Source organism: Natrix helvetica (assembly GCF_964273705.1).
Source record: "Natrix helvetica genome assembly, chromosome: 4".
NCBI lineage: Eukaryota > Metazoa > Chordata > Lepidosauria > Squamata > Natricidae > Natrix > Natrix helvetica.
In genome coordinates, this window is record NC_138550.1 from 1,257,050 (window position 1) to 1,275,285 (window position 18,236).

The 18,236-nt window shown below is 46.5% G+C and overlaps 1 protein-coding gene across 2 annotated transcripts in view; it reads left to right on the top strand.

Moving 5' to 3' along the window:
- Window positions 1–6,060: 6,060 nt before the first annotated feature.
- ARAP1 (ArfGAP with RhoGAP domain, ankyrin repeat and PH domain 1) overlaps window positions 6,061–18,236 on the top strand; it is a 104,222-nt gene continuing 92,046 nt past the window's right edge. For both annotated transcript variants that reach the window (XM_081950668.1, XM_081950670.1), the window contains exon 1: window positions 6,061–6,147. The gene's annotated coding sequence lies outside the window, so the exon portion shown is untranslated. The remainder of the gene's footprint in view (window positions 6,148–18,236) is intronic.

An 18,236-nucleotide genomic window follows, 5' to 3' on the forward strand; every position in this document is an offset into this window, starting at 1 on the left:
CATCACCCAACTAGAGAACATCATCAGTGCCAGAAGGGAGGAGGGTTTGCAAGAGGAGGAGGAGGAGGAGGATTGGTGCTCTCTGAGCTGGGTGGTTTTCTTGCAGACGTTTCATCACCCAACTAGTTAACATCCTCAGTGCTAAGAGGGAGTGGGGTTTGCTCTCTTTTTATAACAAGTGGCTTGCCCTGCCATTTTGGTGAGGGTATAGTCTGTTGCTAAGTGAGACAGTCGTTAAGTGAGTCACACCCAATTTTATGGTTTTTTGCTGTGGGTTGTTAAGCAAATCACGGTTGTTAAGTGAATCACATGGTCAGTAAGTGAATCCAACTTCCACCATTGACATTGCTTGTCGGAAGTGCCAGGATGCTGCCACTGTTGTAATTAAAAGTGCCCAAGTTTTGATTGTGTGTCCATGAGGAAGCTGTGATGGTCATATGTGCGAGGACTGGTTGTAAGTCACTTTTTAAAATGCTGCTGCAACTTCGAACAGTCCTAAAAGGAATCATCATAAGTTGAGGACTCGGTGTCATTGTTTCCCCACTTTCTTTCAATATCTCTTTCATCTCGCAGCCATCTGTGCTTTCCATCCCCAAGAATTTGCAATCAGTTCCTGGACGGAACACCCCCATTTTGCAAACCCCCCGTTTGAATTCCTGGACAAACAGGTGCAATCGTCCGTCAGAAAGATACACCTCCCTCCCTCCCTTAGCAAATTTTGTTTGCACCTGAAATCCCTGAAATTGATCCGATGACTTTCAAAGAACCGGATATTCTGGATAATGAGGCATAATAAGAACATGAATAAAAATGGGTCTGCAGGGCTTTTCATGAGGTCTGAAGCAAGGGTGAAATTTAATTTTTTTTACTACCGGTTCTGTGGGCGTGGCTTGGTGGGCGTGGCAGGGGAAGGATACTGCAAAATCCCCATTCCCTCTTTACTCTGGGGCCAGGCAGAGGTGGTGTTTGCCGGTTCTCCGAACTACTCGACATTTACGCCGCTGGTTCTCCAGAACCTGTTAGAACCTGCTGAATTTCACCCCTGGTCTGAAGGACTCCCTCCTTGGTGTGATGAAGAAATTCCAAACACAAAAACCCATGGCAAGAAAACATATGCTAATAGTGAAGGCCCTTTTTTTAAAACTTCAAGGGTAAAGAAATAGATTTATGATCTTTTTTACAAGCTCTTTTTTGCCATGTCTCACTTAGCAACAGAAATGTTGGGCTAGGAAGAATCTCTACAATTAAAATGAACATCTTACCCAGAATCTTATACCTGTTCCAGACAATCCCAATCAGATTGGGCAAGGACTTTTTTGAAGATCTAAACAAAATAGTTTTGAAGTTTATCTGGCAAGGGAAAAAAGCAAGAATAAAATTCAAATTGCTACAAGATGCTAGAACAAGAGGAGAATTGGGCTTACCTGACTGGGAGTTATATTATCAAGCAACAAACCTGATTGGATTAAGGAGTGGATAACACTAAAAAACTCTAGATTATTGAATGTAGAGGGTCATGATTTATTGTTGAGATGGCATGCTTTTTTATGGTATAAGGGAACTAAAGCACATGGTTATTTTAGAAGACATTATATAAGGGAGGCTTTGCTATTAAATTGGGAAAAGGTTAAAAGATTACATTACCTAAAAACTCCAGTCTGGATATCAACCATTGAAGCATTTTCATATCCAATAATATATAAAAAGGAACAAACAGTTAGATATGTTGAAATACTGAATGCAGAGGGTGAACTCAAATCTATCCAAGAGTTGAAACAAGAAAGACTAGAAATGAATTGGTATTCATATGTGCAGATACACTCTAAATAGAATGAAGACAGAAAATCAAAAGGTCTTTATAACAAAATGACTGAGCTAGACAAAATTTTAACAGGTATTGATGAAAAAGTAATTAAAAAACTATATGGATATTTATTAGGGGTCAAACTACAAGAGGAACAAGTTAAAGAAACTATGATAGCTTGGGGGAAAAATTTTGGACATGGGATTGAATTAGAGAAATGGCAGAAATTGTGGTCTCAAAATTATAAAATGTCAATGTCAACTGCATATAAAGAAAATTTGTATAAGATATTTTACAGGTGGCATCTACCCCCAACGAGAATTGCAAGAATGTTCAAGAATAAATCAGAAAAGTGCTGGAAATGTCATCAGATACCGGGTTCATACTACCACATGTGGTGGACTTGTATTGAAGCTAAAAGATACTGGACTAAAATTCACATGTGGTTGGAGAAAATGATACACAAACACATAGACCTTAAACCAGATATTTTTTTATTGGGAATCATACCAGAAACTTACAATAAAGACTTGAAATATCTGATTGTAAATGTTTTAACAGCAGCTAGAATCGTATTTGCAAAACACTGGAAAAATGAAACAATACCAAAACAGGAGGAAGTTATTTGAAAGATAATGGAGTGTGCTGAAATGGGTAAATTGACATTTGAAATTAGAGAACAAGAAGATGAGCAATTTTATAAGATATGGGATTTGTTTTATCAATGGCTTGACAAAAATCCTGGAAATGAAAAATGGTTTATTTATGTTTTAATTGAAGGAGATAAGTGATAATAAATCATGTTGTTAAATAGATTAATAACAATACAATGAAAGACTGACATATACATGAATTGAATAATTTAGAATATTTTGTTTTAAAATGAAGGATAAGGATAATAATGAATCTATGTACATTTGATAGATGATTGGTGATATTATGCATAACTCTAAGTAGTGATGTATATTATAAAGATATCTTGTTGATAAATAGTTTAATAAGGAAGTAATGAAAGATTGGTATATCTATGAAGTGAGTATTTAGAATACTTTGTTTAAAAATGAATAACATTTTTGTTTGAATGTATGATGTACAAGGACAACAATGAACATAAGCATACTTGATGGAGGATTGGCGGGATTATGCATAATTGAAAGTAGTGATGTATAAACATAAACAGTGGTAAATTCTTTTACACTGTAAAAATATTCAGAATGAGATAAGTGATTACATAAAGGTATATTGTTATTAAATAAACAGTCAAGAATGCAAGGGAATTAGGTTCGCTGAAAGGAAAGAAATATTAACCATAATTGAATACATGATGTACAATGAAAGTGAGGTATTTAGTTATATTAGATGGAAATTTTGTGATTGTATACGTAATTGAAAATATGGATGCACAAACGCTTGTAACCAAATGACATGCTGTATGCAATGGATGAGAATTTTTTATGTTGTCTTTTATGTTTAAAAATAAAAAAAATAAAAAAAATGTTGGCTTCAATTGCGGTCATAAGTCAAGGACTACCTGTAGTACAGCTGCTACCTGGCTCAGTAGCACTAACAGTGAGAGGGATCTCGGAGTCCGAGTAGACAACCACTTAAATAGGAGCCAGCCGTTTAAGGCAGTAGCCCAAAAAGCCAACACGGCCCTGGGCTGTATTAAGAGAGGGACAGAATCAAGATCATGGGAGAACAGTGGCCTAGAGGTGGAGCTCTCACCTCACAATCGGGAGGCTGGGAGTTCGATCCCAGGTAGCGGCAGATATTTCGGTCTCTGGGCTCAATGAGTAATTATCTGCTGTGGACTTCGTATAGGTGTCAGGAAGGGCATCATCCGGCCAGTAAATGCTGGCCCTCCATTCAGTTGCCCCAACTCCACCCTGATGCAAAACGTTACAGGATTGTTCAAGTTATCTTGCTTTATAAAGCCTTGGTAAGATCGCACTTGGAATATTACACCCAGTTTTGGCCGCCACAATAAAAAAAAAAGATGTTGAAACTCTAGAAAGAGTTCTGCCGAAAGCGGTTTGGTCCAGTGGTTAAAGGTGCTGGCTTAGAAACCAGGAAATGGGGAGTTCTAGTCCCACCTTAGCCATGAAAGCCAGCTGGGCGACTGGGAAAATCACCAGGAGATTCCGAGTTCTAGTCCCACCTTAGCTATGAATGCTGGCTGGGTGGCTCTGAGCCAATCGCCAGGAGACAGGGAGTTCTAGTCCTGCCCTTAGGCATGAAAGCCAGTCCCCCCTCTCACCTACCGCACAGGATTGTTGTCGTGGGGAAAACAGGAGGAGGCCGTATGAGGTCTATTGTTTTATTTGAGTTATTTATAAAAATAGGAAAGGCAGGAAAAAGTTAATAAATATAAATGAACGATATTTTTTAAAAATAATATCTTCGTTAGGTTTCGACATCCTACATTGAAATACAAACTAACATACAAAGGAAAAAGGAAGGAATCACAAAACACATTAAAAGTGGCCACAGAAATACACCAGACAAATATAACAAAGGTACTTGTGTGACTTTTAGTAGAGATATTACAATACAAATATAGCTACATTTAAAGAAATAACACCAATCTGTACAACCTTTTAAAATACTGTCAACTTACTAAAAATCAGTATTCATGAAATGTACGTTTTCATGTCATCTAAAAGACTGTATATTTTAAATATAAGATTATTTGCATCTGATAACCTTTAAAATCCACAATGTTTCTTTACTCAGCCCTAACGTAATCTTCAAAACCCAGGTCAAAAGTTGATTCTTCTCTTCATGCTCTAAGAAATCTATCAAAGGCCACCACATTGCCTGGCATTTAATCAAATTATTGTCTGAGCAATGCCATTAATTTCTGCTTCCATTAATTTCTAACTGCCTTACTTAGCAGTGGAAAATTTAGGCTCAATTGTGGTGATAAGTTGAGGGTTCCTTGCGTATTCTTTGGGCACATAAACGAACTTGCTGCTGTAGTCATATATAAAAACAAACCCTCAGGTATAAACAAACGGCAACACAATTTCTCTTTAATTGTTTGACTGCTACAGTTTTAATTTAACAGGATAGCAGAGTTGGAAGGGAAAATAGTTGCAGAGAAGTTGACTGGAGATTTCAGAATAACAGAGCTGGAAGGGGCCCTTGGAGGTCTTTAGACCATTTAGGTCATTTAGACCTTAGACCATTCCATACTAATGGCTGTCCCGTCTCTTCTTGAAAGCCTCCAGTGATGAACCATCCATAACTTCTGGTGGCAAGCAGTTCCACTGGTTAATTGTCCTCACTGTTAGAAAATTCCTCCTTCTTCTCCTGCCTTCGGGGGCTTTGGAGAATAGGTGGACCCCCTCTTCTTGGTTGGAGCCCCCGAGATATTGGAACGCTGCCATCATGTCTCCCCTGGTCCTTCTTTTCGTTAGACAAGACACCTCCAATTCCTGCAACTGGTTCTCCGAGTGATTTCGCCTCCAGCCACCTAATGGGAGCCGTTGCTCTTCTCTGCACTCTTTCTAAATTGTTCATTGACCAGATTCGTGGAAGGGGGGGAGGGGGGCTTATTTTAAAGGGGTGCAGAAAATCAGTTCGACACCCGTGGACCTGGGATTGCAGGGCCGCCCCTTTCTCCGTCCTTGTGCTCCTTGAAAGGCGGCAGGGGTTTGGGGGTTACCTTTAAGAGAGGGATTCCCACGGGATGATTTAATAAGCCCGGAGGAGCAAAGCTGAAGGAAGCGAGTCCGGGGCCGGATCTCCGCCCCCCCTTTGAGCTTTCAGGGCGACGAGGTAGGGAAAACACCGGCATCTACTGGAGAAGTCCAGCACGCGGCTGGGACTCCTGGGCGTTGTAGTCCATCTGTTTCAAAGCACGTGGGCTGGGGGGGGTTGGAAATCGAGGCCCCTCCTGCTCAATGATGCTGGCTGGGGGATTCTGGGAGTTGTAGTCCCCCCCCCAAGGTGCTGCGATTGAGACCCACGGATTTGGCGGGCGTATTCCGGGGCCAGCAGCCCAACGCGCGTCCTTCCCCAGCCGTGGGAAGCGGCTCCGCGTCCCCTCCGCGCCGGGCCAGAGCGGAGCAAGGGCAGGGACGCCCCGGCCCATCCTCCACCGCAGGCAAGGACGGGAGCCGGCAGCCCCGCGGAGCCTCCCTTGACTCGGAGGGCGGAGGCGGAGCTCGGCGGGTCCGTCCTCGGGGCGGGCTGGCCGGGGCTGCCCGCGAAGGCGGCGCGACCCGCTCCTCCCTTCCTCCGCCCGCCCAGCAGACGCCCCGAGCGCCGCGCAGCCCCAAGACGCGCCGAGGCCCCGAGTGGGGCGCTGGGCTGGGACCCCCCGAAGCCCCCGGAGGGAAGTAAGTGGCCGGGCGGGGGAAGGGCAAGGGGCAGCCCAGGGAGGCGCAGCCGGACGCTCCCCCGCTTCTCCCGGCTCCGGGAAACTTCACCTGTTGGGTCTCCGCCTGCAGAGGGGCTCCCCTGGAAGCGGGGGGAGAGGATTGGAGGGGGGGGAAAGAAGAGGAGGAAGACAGGGAGAAGGGGAAGGGGAGAGGGAAGAGAAGGAAGGGGGAAAAGAAGAGGAGGAGGCTTCCCAGTGAAGGGCCAACTCAGGTGGGCATCAGAGCCCTGGTGGGGCCTCTAGAGGTGGGGGCTCTCAGGGAGGGGGGCGCTCAGAGTGCAACAAAAGCAGGGCAGCAAGGATCGTCCCCCTCGTCTCTCCCTGAACCCCGCTTTTGACCTGGGCAGGCAGCTCCCAGCACAACGGCACCTGTCCGAGGCTGCACAGCTGAGTCCGAAGCCCCCAGCCCGTTTCTCACGCCTGGCACTCTCCCACCCACCCAGCCACGCAAACCCCTTCCCCGTGGAAGGCATTGTGCTGCCTGCCAGCTTCACAGCTCTGCCACCCCTCCAGCTTCAAGGAAGCTGTGTTTGTGCTCCTACAGGTCCCCAGGGTTGCCTGGGTGGGGAGGTTAGCCCTCCCCCCCTTCCTTCTCCCCTGCTCTTCCTCTCACTTGCACAGCTGGCTTTTTGGCACCTCCAGAGCCTTCAGCGTGACCTCTCAGCTTCCCCAAACCTCTTCCTCTCTTAAGGCTCCGGCTGCAACTTCCCCACGCCAGGGCAGCGATGGGAAATGTAGTCCGGCCTGCCCAGGAAGGAGGCCTGGGCAGGGAGAAAAGAGGGGCTTGGGAAGGGGCAATGTGGGCAGGAGTTTGTGCCACTGATCTTTGGGGCCATGGGGGCTGGAGCGATGTGCTCTCCAAAAGGATTCCTTGAAGAATTAAGAAGGCTACTGGATCTCCCTTCTGCTCTGAGCAAGGAAATATCTGTGGGGTCCCTGAGCTTGGTGGTTTTCTTGCAGACATTTCATGACCCAGCTAGGGAACATCATCAGTTCCAGAAGGGAGGGGAATTTCCAGAGAGAAGGAGGAGGAGAGGGGGAATGGGAGGAGGAGCGGGAGGACTGTGGGGCCCTTGGTGCTCTCTGAGCTGGGTAGTTTCCTTGCAGACGTTTCATGACCCAACTAGGGAACATCATCAGTGCTAGGAGGGAGTGGGGTTTTCAGGAAAAGGAGGTGGAGGAGGAAGAGGAGGAGGAGGAAGATTGTGGAGTCCTTGGTGTTCTCTGAACTTGATGGTTTTGTTGCAGACCTTTCATGACCCAACTAGGGAACATTATCAGTGCTAGAAGGGAGGAGGAGGAGGAGGACTGTGGGGTCCTTGGTGTTTTCTGAGCTTGGTGGTTTTCTTGCAGACGTTTCATGACCCAACTAGGGAACATCATCAGTGCTAGGAGGGAGTGGGGTTTGCAAGGAGGAGGAAGACAATGATGGCAGTAGAGTCCTTGCTGTTTTCTGAGCTTGGTTGTTTTCTTGCAGACATTTCATGACCCAACTAAGTAACAACATCAGTGGGCTTTGTTTAATCCCGAGGCAGTGCTTGATTTACAACAGTTCGTTTAGTGACCGCCCAAAGTTACAAAGGCACTAAAAAACCTTTTCTCACACTTCATGAAGGTTGCAGCCTCCATATGGCGGCGTATCAAAATTGAGATGCTTGACAACTGGTTCATACTTATGACGGTCGTAGTGTTCCGGGGTCACGTGATCTGCTTTTGCGACCGTCTGACAAGCAAAATCAATGGGGAAAGCCAGATTCATTTAACAATCGCGTGAAAGGTCTTAAAATGGGGCAAAACTGACTCAACAAATGTCTCACTTAGCGGCCTAATTTTTGGCTCAATTGTAGTCATAAGTGGAGGACTACCTGTATTCTCTTCTATTAGAAAAAAAAATTATGATTGGTGCCCTGAGCTGGCCGGGACAATACTCGGACAGCAATTTTGGAGAGATTTGGTAACCTTTGGTGATAGTTTTGCACCTCCTCTACTGTCCCCAGCCCACCATTTCCTGGTCCCCAATTCCACGCATTCCCTCTGTGCAAATCTAGAATGCAGCGGGGTGTGTGTGAAACTGGTGCAAATCCTGCCCTTTGGAGAGATTTGTGCAATCGGAAAGGATGGCAACTGTTGTACGGTCTTTCTAAAAGGGGGGAGGGGGCAGCAAGATGGAGGCTCTCAGGGTGCCCCTTCTGGACCGGAAACGGCCTGTAGACCTGGAAGATTCAGCTCTGCCCTTTGGTGGCAAGAAGCAAATCTTCCTGGTTCCATCGGTGTTTCCAATCGTTTGAGAAGCTGCCAGGAGCCTCTCTGGTGCAGAAACACAACTAACCAACAATTCTCACACCAGGCCTCAGTTCGGTTGTCGTCTTCCTCTCTACCTGCCCCCAGCCCCCCCCCTCCTCTTGACGTGGAGCCATCCAAAGTCAAGGTTTTCCTCTTAAGTTTTCTGGATTCTCTTTGGCGTTTCTGGGGGGGGAGGGGGGGGCGCTTGGCTGAACCCAGAGCAGAATTACGCAGCGGGTTGGGGCGTGGGGGGGGGGCTCCCTGCATAGGGGCTAGGCTGGCCCCCACCTAAGAAAGCCGTGGGTGTGGGTGGGCCTGTGTGGGTGCGTGTATGGGTCTATGTTTAGCAACATCTTGGCCCTGGTGGGGTGCCAAGGTGCCAAGGTTGCCCAGGGTGCTGGAGAGGAGCCCTGGAGCTCTTGCTGCGGATCTTGGGATCCATGTTGTGTCTATTTTATTTTTATTTTATTTTATTTTATTTTATTTTATTTTATTTTATTTTATTTTATTTTATTTTATTTTATTTTATTATTTTATTTTATTTTATTTTATTTTATTTTATTTTATTTTATTTTATTTTATTTTATTATTTTATTTTATTTTACTTTATTATTTTATTTTATTTTATTTTATTTTATTATTATTTTATTTTATTTTAATTTTATTTTATTTTATTTTATTATTATTTTATTATTTTATTATTTTATTTTATTTTATTTTATTTTATTTTATTTTATTTTATTTTATTTTATTTTATTTTATTTTATTTTATTTTATTTTATTTTATTTTATTTTATTTTATTATTATTTTATTTTATTTTATTATTATTTTATTATTTTATTTTATTTTATTATTTTATTTTATTTATTTTATTATTAATTTTATTACTTTATTTTATTACTTTTATTAATTTTATTACTTTATTTTATACTTTACTTTATTTTATTTGTGGCCCCCTGGCAGAGCAGGTCACAGCCTGGCACTAAACCAGTAATGGTTTTCTCTTACCTTCGCTACTGGGAGTGCACACTTGCGTATGGCGGCTTCTGCACACCCACAGAGTCTTCTGGGCATGTGCAGAGTGTCGGTGAGGATGTCTGGGTGGGTGGGTGGAGCCTCCTGCTGCCGCCACTTCCGCTTCGATCAAACTGGGCTGCCCTGGCAGGACCTCTGCAACGAGCCCACGATTGAGGATCGCCACTTGGGCCAGGGAAGGTCCTCGGTGGCAAACAGGTTTTTCATGGCTCCACGCCAGGGGGTTGTTGAGTGACTACATTTGTTTGTTTTTTGCCACGGTTGTTAAGTGAATCCTAGTGTCGTTAAGCGAATGCCGGATCCCCCTTTGACTTGGCTTGTCGGGAGACGGACGGGAAGGTCTCAAATAGTGATCAGGCGACCTCCGGATGCTGCGGTTGTAAGTACATCCTGGCCCCCAAGCGCTGAATTTTGGTCATGTGACCATCAGGATGCTGCGACGGCTGTAAGTGTGAGGACTGGCCGTAAGTTACGTTTTGCAGTGCGATTGGAAAGTCAAATGGTCACTAAAGGGATGGTTGTAAGTCGAGGACTACCTGTGACTGTTTTGCAGTCTCATTGTAACTTCGAGTGGTCAGAATAACAGAGTCGGAAGGGGCCTTGGAGGTCTTCTAGTCCAACCCCCTGCTCAAGCAGGGGACCCTGGGCCACTCCGGACAAACGGAGACTAAATCAAAGGTTGTTCTCCTTAGTGCCAATGTCTCTCTGAACAGTTGCTAAACGAACGGCTGTATGTCAAGGACTTCCCATCGAGATCAGCCCTGGATTCATTTGCCAAATCTCCCTTCTGAGTTTGCCTTCCGAGTGCAGCTAGTCCTCGACTTACAACACCTCATTAAGTGACCGTTAGAAGTTACTACGACACTGTTTAAAGTGACTTAGGACCATTTTTCACACTTACGACCGTCACAGAATCCTCGTGGTCACATGACCGAAGTTCAGCTGCTTGGCCACTGAGTCGTATTTGCGACGGTCGCAGTGTCCCAGGGTCACGTGGTCCCCTTTGACGACCTTCTGACCAGCAAAGTGAATGGACGAAGCCAGATTCACTTAACAACTATCTTACCAACTTACCAACTGCAGCGATTCACTTAGCAACGGTTGCAAGAAAGTTCGGAAAAGGGGGCAAAACTGAATGAGTTTCTCAGCAACATAAATTCTGGGCTCAACCGTGGCCGTAAGTCGAGGACTGCCTGTATCTGGTCAGAAATCAAAATGTTTCAAAGCTGGTAAGAGAAATCTTGGCCAAAGGCTGCCTTGCGCAGGGGGGGGGGGGTGTTCCATTGTGCTGAGGGTCTGGAATACTGGGGGGGGACCGTGTCTCCCCCCCCACCCCTGGAAACCCCCTCGGAGGTTGTTTGTGGTTTTGGAAGACCCGATGCCCCCGTCAGATCTGGGCGGCTTCTAAAAGCAGCCGAAGAGTTTGGCTTTTCTGTTGGGAAATAACTTTTGGAGAGAGGAGGGGGAAGAGGGCCCCCCCCACTGCAGCCCCCAGGGGAAGAATGGCTCTTTGTGCTGGAGAAGAATGGGGCCCCCAGCCCCTTGGCGGTCAAGCGCGGCCCCGCCAAGCTCTCTCCGGCCCCTGTGCGCCGGTCGCCAAAGTTGAGAAGGCCTTGTGCTAAATGCGGAGGCTCAGATAGATTTCTTTTGGAGGACCCCCTCCCCCCCCTCCTCCTCCTCCTCCTCCTCCTCACTTCCGGCCAGGTGAGACAACTGGAAGGCAGGTCAGGCTGGGATTCCCCCCTCCCTCCTTGTGGGTCCCTGGGGGAGGTCACCTCTGGGCCCTGGCAGGCTGTGGCGGATGGGTCTGATTGTGGAAGGGGCTTTTTCACCCGAGGCCCCCGGGAGAGCACTTTCCCCTCCGGCCGAGTTTGGGGTTTTCTTCTTTTCCCCTTAAGGGGGGTGGGCGGGGGGGCTACTGGCGCTTTCTTTTATGGCGCTGGGAGAATGGGAGTCCTGTTCCTCCTGCCAGGGAAGGAGGGCCGGAGAATAGAGGCTCTTTCTCCTCCCGCGTTGCTCCGTGGCTGACCTCTCCTGGCTGCGGGAATGCCAGCCTGCCCGGCTGAATAGCCCAAGTGGCATCGCTGGGCAGGCTGGTTCAGGAACGGTCGGCTTCCGGATCACGCTTCCCGTCACTTTTCCCCCGCTGGCGTGGGGGGCGGCAAGGCTGAGGATGATGGAAGGGGTAGTCCCATCCGACAAGGGTGGGCCAGGAGGGTGAAGGTGGCCTTAGCAGCAATCTTGAGCTGAGCTGGCATACCTGCGGCCCTTCCCTGGGCTGCCCCGTCTTCTCCCACCCCACAGCATTGGTTCAATATTGCTTTCTGGTCCATTGTTTGTCTGGGGCTAATCCCTGCTTATCTGGGGGTTGGATGCTGGACAGGATGTGATCTGGCCCGGCCGAATTGAGGAGCTGCCAAGGGGAAGACCTCATTCCCACCCATGCCAGCAGGAGAAGTTACTGTATATAAACAGAGAGCAAGCCCCCCACTCTCTTTTAGCACTGATAACGTTACCTAGTTGGGTCATGAGACGTCTGCAAGAAAACAACCCAGCTCAGAGGGCACCAAGGAACCCACAGCCCACTTAACAACCATGGCAAAAACGTCATAAAATTGGGCACACCTCACTGAACAACTCCCTGTGATTCACCTGAGTGCAGTGATTCGCTTAATAACCATGGCGAAAAAGGTCATTAGGTGCAACTTGCTGAACAACTGCATTGCTTAGCAACAGAAATCCTAGCCCCAACTGCGGTTGTAAGTCAAGGACTGGGCGTGTTCGCAGAGCTGCTTTGCCTGAAGCTTTTGGGAAGGAGAGAAGGTTGCATGGTTGAAAAGCTCTCCCCGTAGCTAGAAGGGTAGCTCCTCAGGAGTGGGGGGGGGAGGCCGGAGGAAGCCAGTGGGGCTGGGGTCCCGCTTTAGGATGGGCGACTCCCCCTGCCAAAGGGTGAACCTCTTTTTGGTGGCAATTGACTGTGGGAATTCTCCAGGAGGCCGAATGCCAAGAATTAAATGGGGCAGACGGAGAAGCGGAATTTCTTAGCGGACACGATGCCGCCTGTATCTTATGCGGCTAGAGGGGCTTGGGGGTGGGGGGTGGGGGCAGAACGGGAACGGGAACTGGGTTGAGGGGTGAGAATTGGGAGGAGACGGCTGTGCAAAGTGTGACAAAATCTGCACAAGGCTGTATCCAAATGGGGTAGTGGGTATAACAGAATTACAGGAGCTAGAAGGGAACCTAGAGGTCTTATAGCCCAACCCCCTGCTTGGGCAGGAGACCCTAGACCATTTGAGACAAGGGGCTTCCAGTTATCTGTAGGGAGGACCCTCCCCCATTGGTTACCCCTTGGAAACAAGCAAAGGGAAGTGAATACAGGTTACGGCCACACATTTCTGTCGCTAAGCGAGACATTGGTTGAGAGAATTTTGCCCCATTTTACAGCCTTCCTTGCCAGAGTTGCTAAGTGAATCCCTGCAGCCGTTCAGTTAGTGACACGGTTATTAAGTGAATCTGGCTTCTTTGTTTAACTTTGCTCGTTGGAAGGTTGCCAAAGGGGAAATCACATGACCCCAGGGACTCTGCGACCGTCATAAATAAGAGTCAAGTTGGCAAGCATCCGAATTTGGATCATGGGACCACAGGGATGCTGCGACGGTCATAAGTGTGAGTCACTAAGTCACTTTTTTCAGTGCCTTTGTAACTTTGAACGGTCAGTAAAGAAATGGTCGTAAGTGGAGGACGGCCTGTATAAACGAATTTGCCCCCTTGATTGAGAGGCCAGTCTGGCTGAGTTTGGGGGGGGCGTTTCTGCCCCGGGCCCCCCCTCAAAAGAGGACAGGGGTGGAGAACATCAGGAGGGACAGAAAACACCCGGAAGGAGCCGGAAGGCGCATTCGTGGCTCTCCGTGGCCAATGCGCCATTCAGTCTTCCAGCCACAACCTTGAGGCAGTCACAGCTGGGCCGCCTGCTGCCCCAAGGGAGGTTCTGTGCGCACGGCAATTTGCAGAAGTACAATAACAACCAACAAACAGGTGTGGTGTGTGTGTGCGTGTGTGTGTGTGTTGCCCCTCTGCCCCTGGGAAGAGACTTTCGGGTGTGTTGACCACGTTTGGTGCGCAAAGAATATAAATAGAGACGGGCCGTTTTGTGACCGTTCAAAGTTACAACCGGACTGAAAAAAACCAAAGCGATTTACACCTGGCCCTTTCCGCTTACAACCTATTGCAGCATTCCCTTTGTGTGAGGTTGTCAAGCCTTGCAATAACGTGCAAATCTCTTCTCCTCCTTGTGCCGTCTCCATCATGAGATGCCGGCGGTCATGTCGGCCGTGCCGTTTCTATCAGCAGCCACACGAAAAAGCCCTGCTGACTTTTGTCCAATCTTGTCCCTTCGGTGTTGAAGCCACGAGGGTCTTCTTCTGCCTGGACCCCCTTTTGCCTTCCCTCTTCTCCCGGGAGGATTAAGCGAAGGACGCCGTGTTTTTCCAGGTGTCGCCTCCCATGCCCAAAATATTCTATCTTTTGCTTTTTAATGGCCTCCCTTCTCTACTTCTTTCCTTCCTCCTCTCCCTTCCTTTTCCTTCTTCCTTTGCCTCTCCCCCACTCCTCTCTTCCCCTCTCTCCTTCTCTTTCTATCCCTTCCCTCCTTCCTCTCCTTTCCCTTCTTCCTCTCCCCTTTCCTCTCTTCTCCTCTCCTCCTCTCTTCTGAACACTTCCTGAAGTGAACACCTCCTGCCCTCTCTCCTTCTCTTTCTATCCCTTCCCTCCTTCCTCTCCTTTCCTCTTTCTTCCTTCCCTCCCCTTTCCTCTCTTCTCCCCCTCTCTTGCTTTCCTTTTTTGTATTTGTGGTTATCTCTGTTCAACTCTGAACTGGTGTATTTTCGGGATGGTAATCCTGCAAACCCTGTTATAATTTTACGCTTATTCTTTCCTTTTCCCTTTTCTTCATTATCATGTCCCAGCTATTTTTTTTCTCTATATCTCATTCTTGAGTTTGCTGCCTGCAATTCCACATTTCAAATGCTAAAGAAATGCACAATTTGCCCATAGTGGAAGAAAACGTTGCCACCCGCAAAGAGAATAGTTGTGTCTTCATATACGGGATAAGCTCTTAAAAGCCGAGATACAGAATAAGGGATGTTTGTGTAAATCGGATAGTGAAAACCAACACAACTGTGTTATGATGTCCTTGCACTTAATCTGGTGCATTCTTTTTTTTTTTTTGCAACTTCCCTTCGTCGAAGGGCGTTAAAACAAGCTGAGATTAAGGTTAGGGGCTGGCCTGTCTTAAATTCTACAACATTGTTTGTTTAGTAATTATATTTGGGAAAAGGGCCTTGGATAAAGTTTGCAAAAGGCCTGAAGCGAGCAGAACAACTTTTCAGGACGGGGAGTCCTTTGACCTATGAATCGTTTGACTTCAACAATTCACTTAGTGACTATTCAAGGTTACCACGGTGCTTAAAAAAGAGACGTATGGCCATTTTTCACACTTACGACTGCTGTGGCATCTCCAGGGTCTCGTGATGAAATTCTGAAGCTTGGCAACTGACTCATATTTATGACGGCTGCAGTGTGTCGGGGGGGTCATGTCATCCCCTTTTGCGACCTTCCGACAAGCAAAGTCAACGGGGGAAGCCGGATTAACTTAACGGCCATGTGACTCACTTAACAACCGCAATGATTCACTTAACTGTGGCAAGGAAGGTCGTACAATGGGGCAAACTGAACACTTAACGTGTTATGAATTTTAACAACTGCAATGATGCACTTAACAACAGGTCGTAAAATGGGGCAAAACTCACCTAAACATCTCGCTTAGCGACATGGATTTTGGGCTCAAATTGTGATCGAAGGTTGAGGACTCTCTGTATGGCCTTTCTTAACCAGAGGTCCGCCAGATGGATTGGCTGCGGCTCTTAACCTGAGCAGTTGGGTAGGAAAATGGATGCATTGGCTGGGTATGATGGGGGTTGTAGTCAAAAGATATCTCAGAGCAGCAGGTTGAAGACAATCAGCTCAAGATGACAAGAGTAAGAGGCATCTGTTTTGGCTTGTAAGTAACACTTGAAAAAGGGTTTTCAAGAATGGAAAAGATATTTTTTAAAATTTCCTTTTCAGATTGTTCTGCTTTACTCTGGATCTTTGCGGCTTCCTTGAAGTCTCCATTAGAAAGGGGGGAAAAAGGAGATTGTAAACATTTTGGCTGTGAGTTGACTTGTTTAATTTAGTTTAGCACCTCCTGCAACGAAATTAAAATGCTATCTTCAGGGTGCATAATAACTATAAAAATAAAAATACAAACACACATCCTTCACATGCTATATAATTGAAATTAAAAAGCCGATATTGTGAGATTCGGCTGCGTGCAGTCTCAGAAACGTCATGTGAGCTAAGCACCGTTTCCTGTAGTTTTGTGATTGTGTTATTTCCCAAGGGGAGGGGGGGCAGGCAGCTGTCAAAGCCCCATAATAGCATTCTTCAATGAGGTGCCCGTCCAGATGTTTAGATTCCCCTTGCCATCATCCTTAGTGAAGGTGCGAAGAGGCAGTTGGACTGAGGGATTCTTTGTGCTCTTTGAGCTTGGCGGTTTTCTTGCAGACGTTTCATGACCCAACTAGGTAACCTCATCAGTGCTAGAAAGGAGTGGGGATTGCGGAGAGGAGGAGGAGGAGGAGAAATAGACCGAGAAAGGGAAGAAGAAAGAGGTGGAGGAGGACTGTAGGATTCTTGGTGTCCTCTGAACTTGGTTGTTTTCTTGGAGGAGGATTCCGTGGTCCAACTAGGGAACATCCTCCGTGCTAGAAGGGAGGGGGGTTTGCAGGGGGAAGAAGAGGAGAAGGAGGAGGAGGAGGAGGAGGAGGAGGAGGAGGAGGAGGAGGAGGAGGAGGAGGACTGTGAGATCCTTGGTGCTCTCTGTTTTCTGGCAGACATTTCAGGACCCAACTAGGGAACATCCTCCGTGCTAGAAGGGAGAGGGGTTTTCAGAGTGGAAGAGAAGAAGAAGGGAGGAGGAGGAGGAGGAGGAGGAGGAGGAAGAGTGTGGATCCTTGTTACTCTCTGAGTCTGGTTGTTTTCTTGCAGACTTTTTGTGACCAAACTAGGTAACATCATCAGTCCTAGAAGGCCTTGAGAGGGAATTGTGAAGTCCTTGCAGCATTTCATTATCTGACTAAGTAACATAATCAGTGCTAGAAGGAGAAAGGATTTGCTGGAATTTCTTCTTATCGGCCCCTCCTGGCAACTGGCAATTTAAAATAAGAGGAGGAGGAGGAGGAAGAAGAGGAAGAAGAGGGGGGACTGTAGGATTCTTTGTGCTCTCTGAACTTGGCTATTTTCTTGCAGACATTTCATTACCCAACTAGGGAACATCATCAGTGCTAGGAGGAGAAAAGATTTGCTTAAGAGTGGACGTTCAGCTGGGAAGACACCAACACTGCCCCACTTAGGTGAAGAGGAGTTGGGCAAAGGTCTGTCTTCCCTCCCATTCTAGAATTCCCCTCGGGATCAAGCTGAGATCCTTAACCTGGTTTAACGGGAATTCCTGCCTTTGTGAGTATTGCCATATTATGGGCATGAATATTCTTGAAGCAAATATAAAATTGAAACTGAGAAGTTTTCCCTTTAGAGCATTTGGACAAAGAGCATGAAAGTTAATGTAAATCTTTGTCATGATGGATGTTTGAGGATGTAGAAAATCCAATAAGTGTAAAGAGAAAAGATTTATTAATTTTCCCAATGGAGAAATTGATGGAAAAAGTGGATTTTGTTGAGATGGTTAAGGCAACTGTTTTAACAGTCCTATTCAGTTCGGCTTCCATTGGGGAATCGCTGCTGGATTTTATGCCCAAAAGAAAAATGAAACTTAATGACTTCAGTTTTTTTAAAAAATGGGATAACTTCATTGTTAGAGAAATAGTTCGTTCATAAAGTCCTTGATTTACGACCTATAGTGGGAACCAGATCTTCCAATGCTAAGCAAGGCGGTTGTTAAACGAGTCCAACTTTACGGCTTTTTGCCATGGTTGTTAAGAGAGTTGTTAAGGAAATCACACGTCGTTAAGCGAATACGGCTTCCCCCATTCAGTCTGCTTATTAGAAGCTGGTTTGGAGAATTGCAAAAGTCAGATTCCTTGGCCCAGAGGCTGCAAGCTTTGTGAATCTTTGCCAGTTCCCAGGGGGCCCAATTTGGATCCCCTGGCTGTGATACTGTGACAGTTGTAAGTGTGAGGACCAGTTATAAGTCACTTTTTTCAGTGCCGTTGCAACTTCAAACACTGGTTAAACCAAAGGTCGTAAGTCGAGGACCCCTGTAGTCACTACACGTCAATGCAAAATGTAATTAACTGTAATCTTTAATTAGTTACTTTATCATACTGGAAAGAGTCAGAAGTCAATGCTTGTTTCTCCCTCCCCTTCCCCCCTCTTCTGTTCATCCTGCACCAGTTCCTTTTTCAAGTAAAACCTTTATTTTCATTGGATAGGTAAACCTCGATTTACGACCGCAGTTTCGCCCGAAATTTCCATTATTAAGCGAGACAGTGGTTCAGGGAGTTTTGACCTATTTTACAACCTTTCTTGTCAAAGATATTAAGTGAATCACTGAAGTTGTTAAGTTAGTCACACGGTCGTTAAGCGAATCTGGCTTTCCCTATTGACTTTGCTTGTTGCAAAAACAGGATCCTGTGACCCCAGGATTACTGCAACCGTCATAAATATGAGCCAGT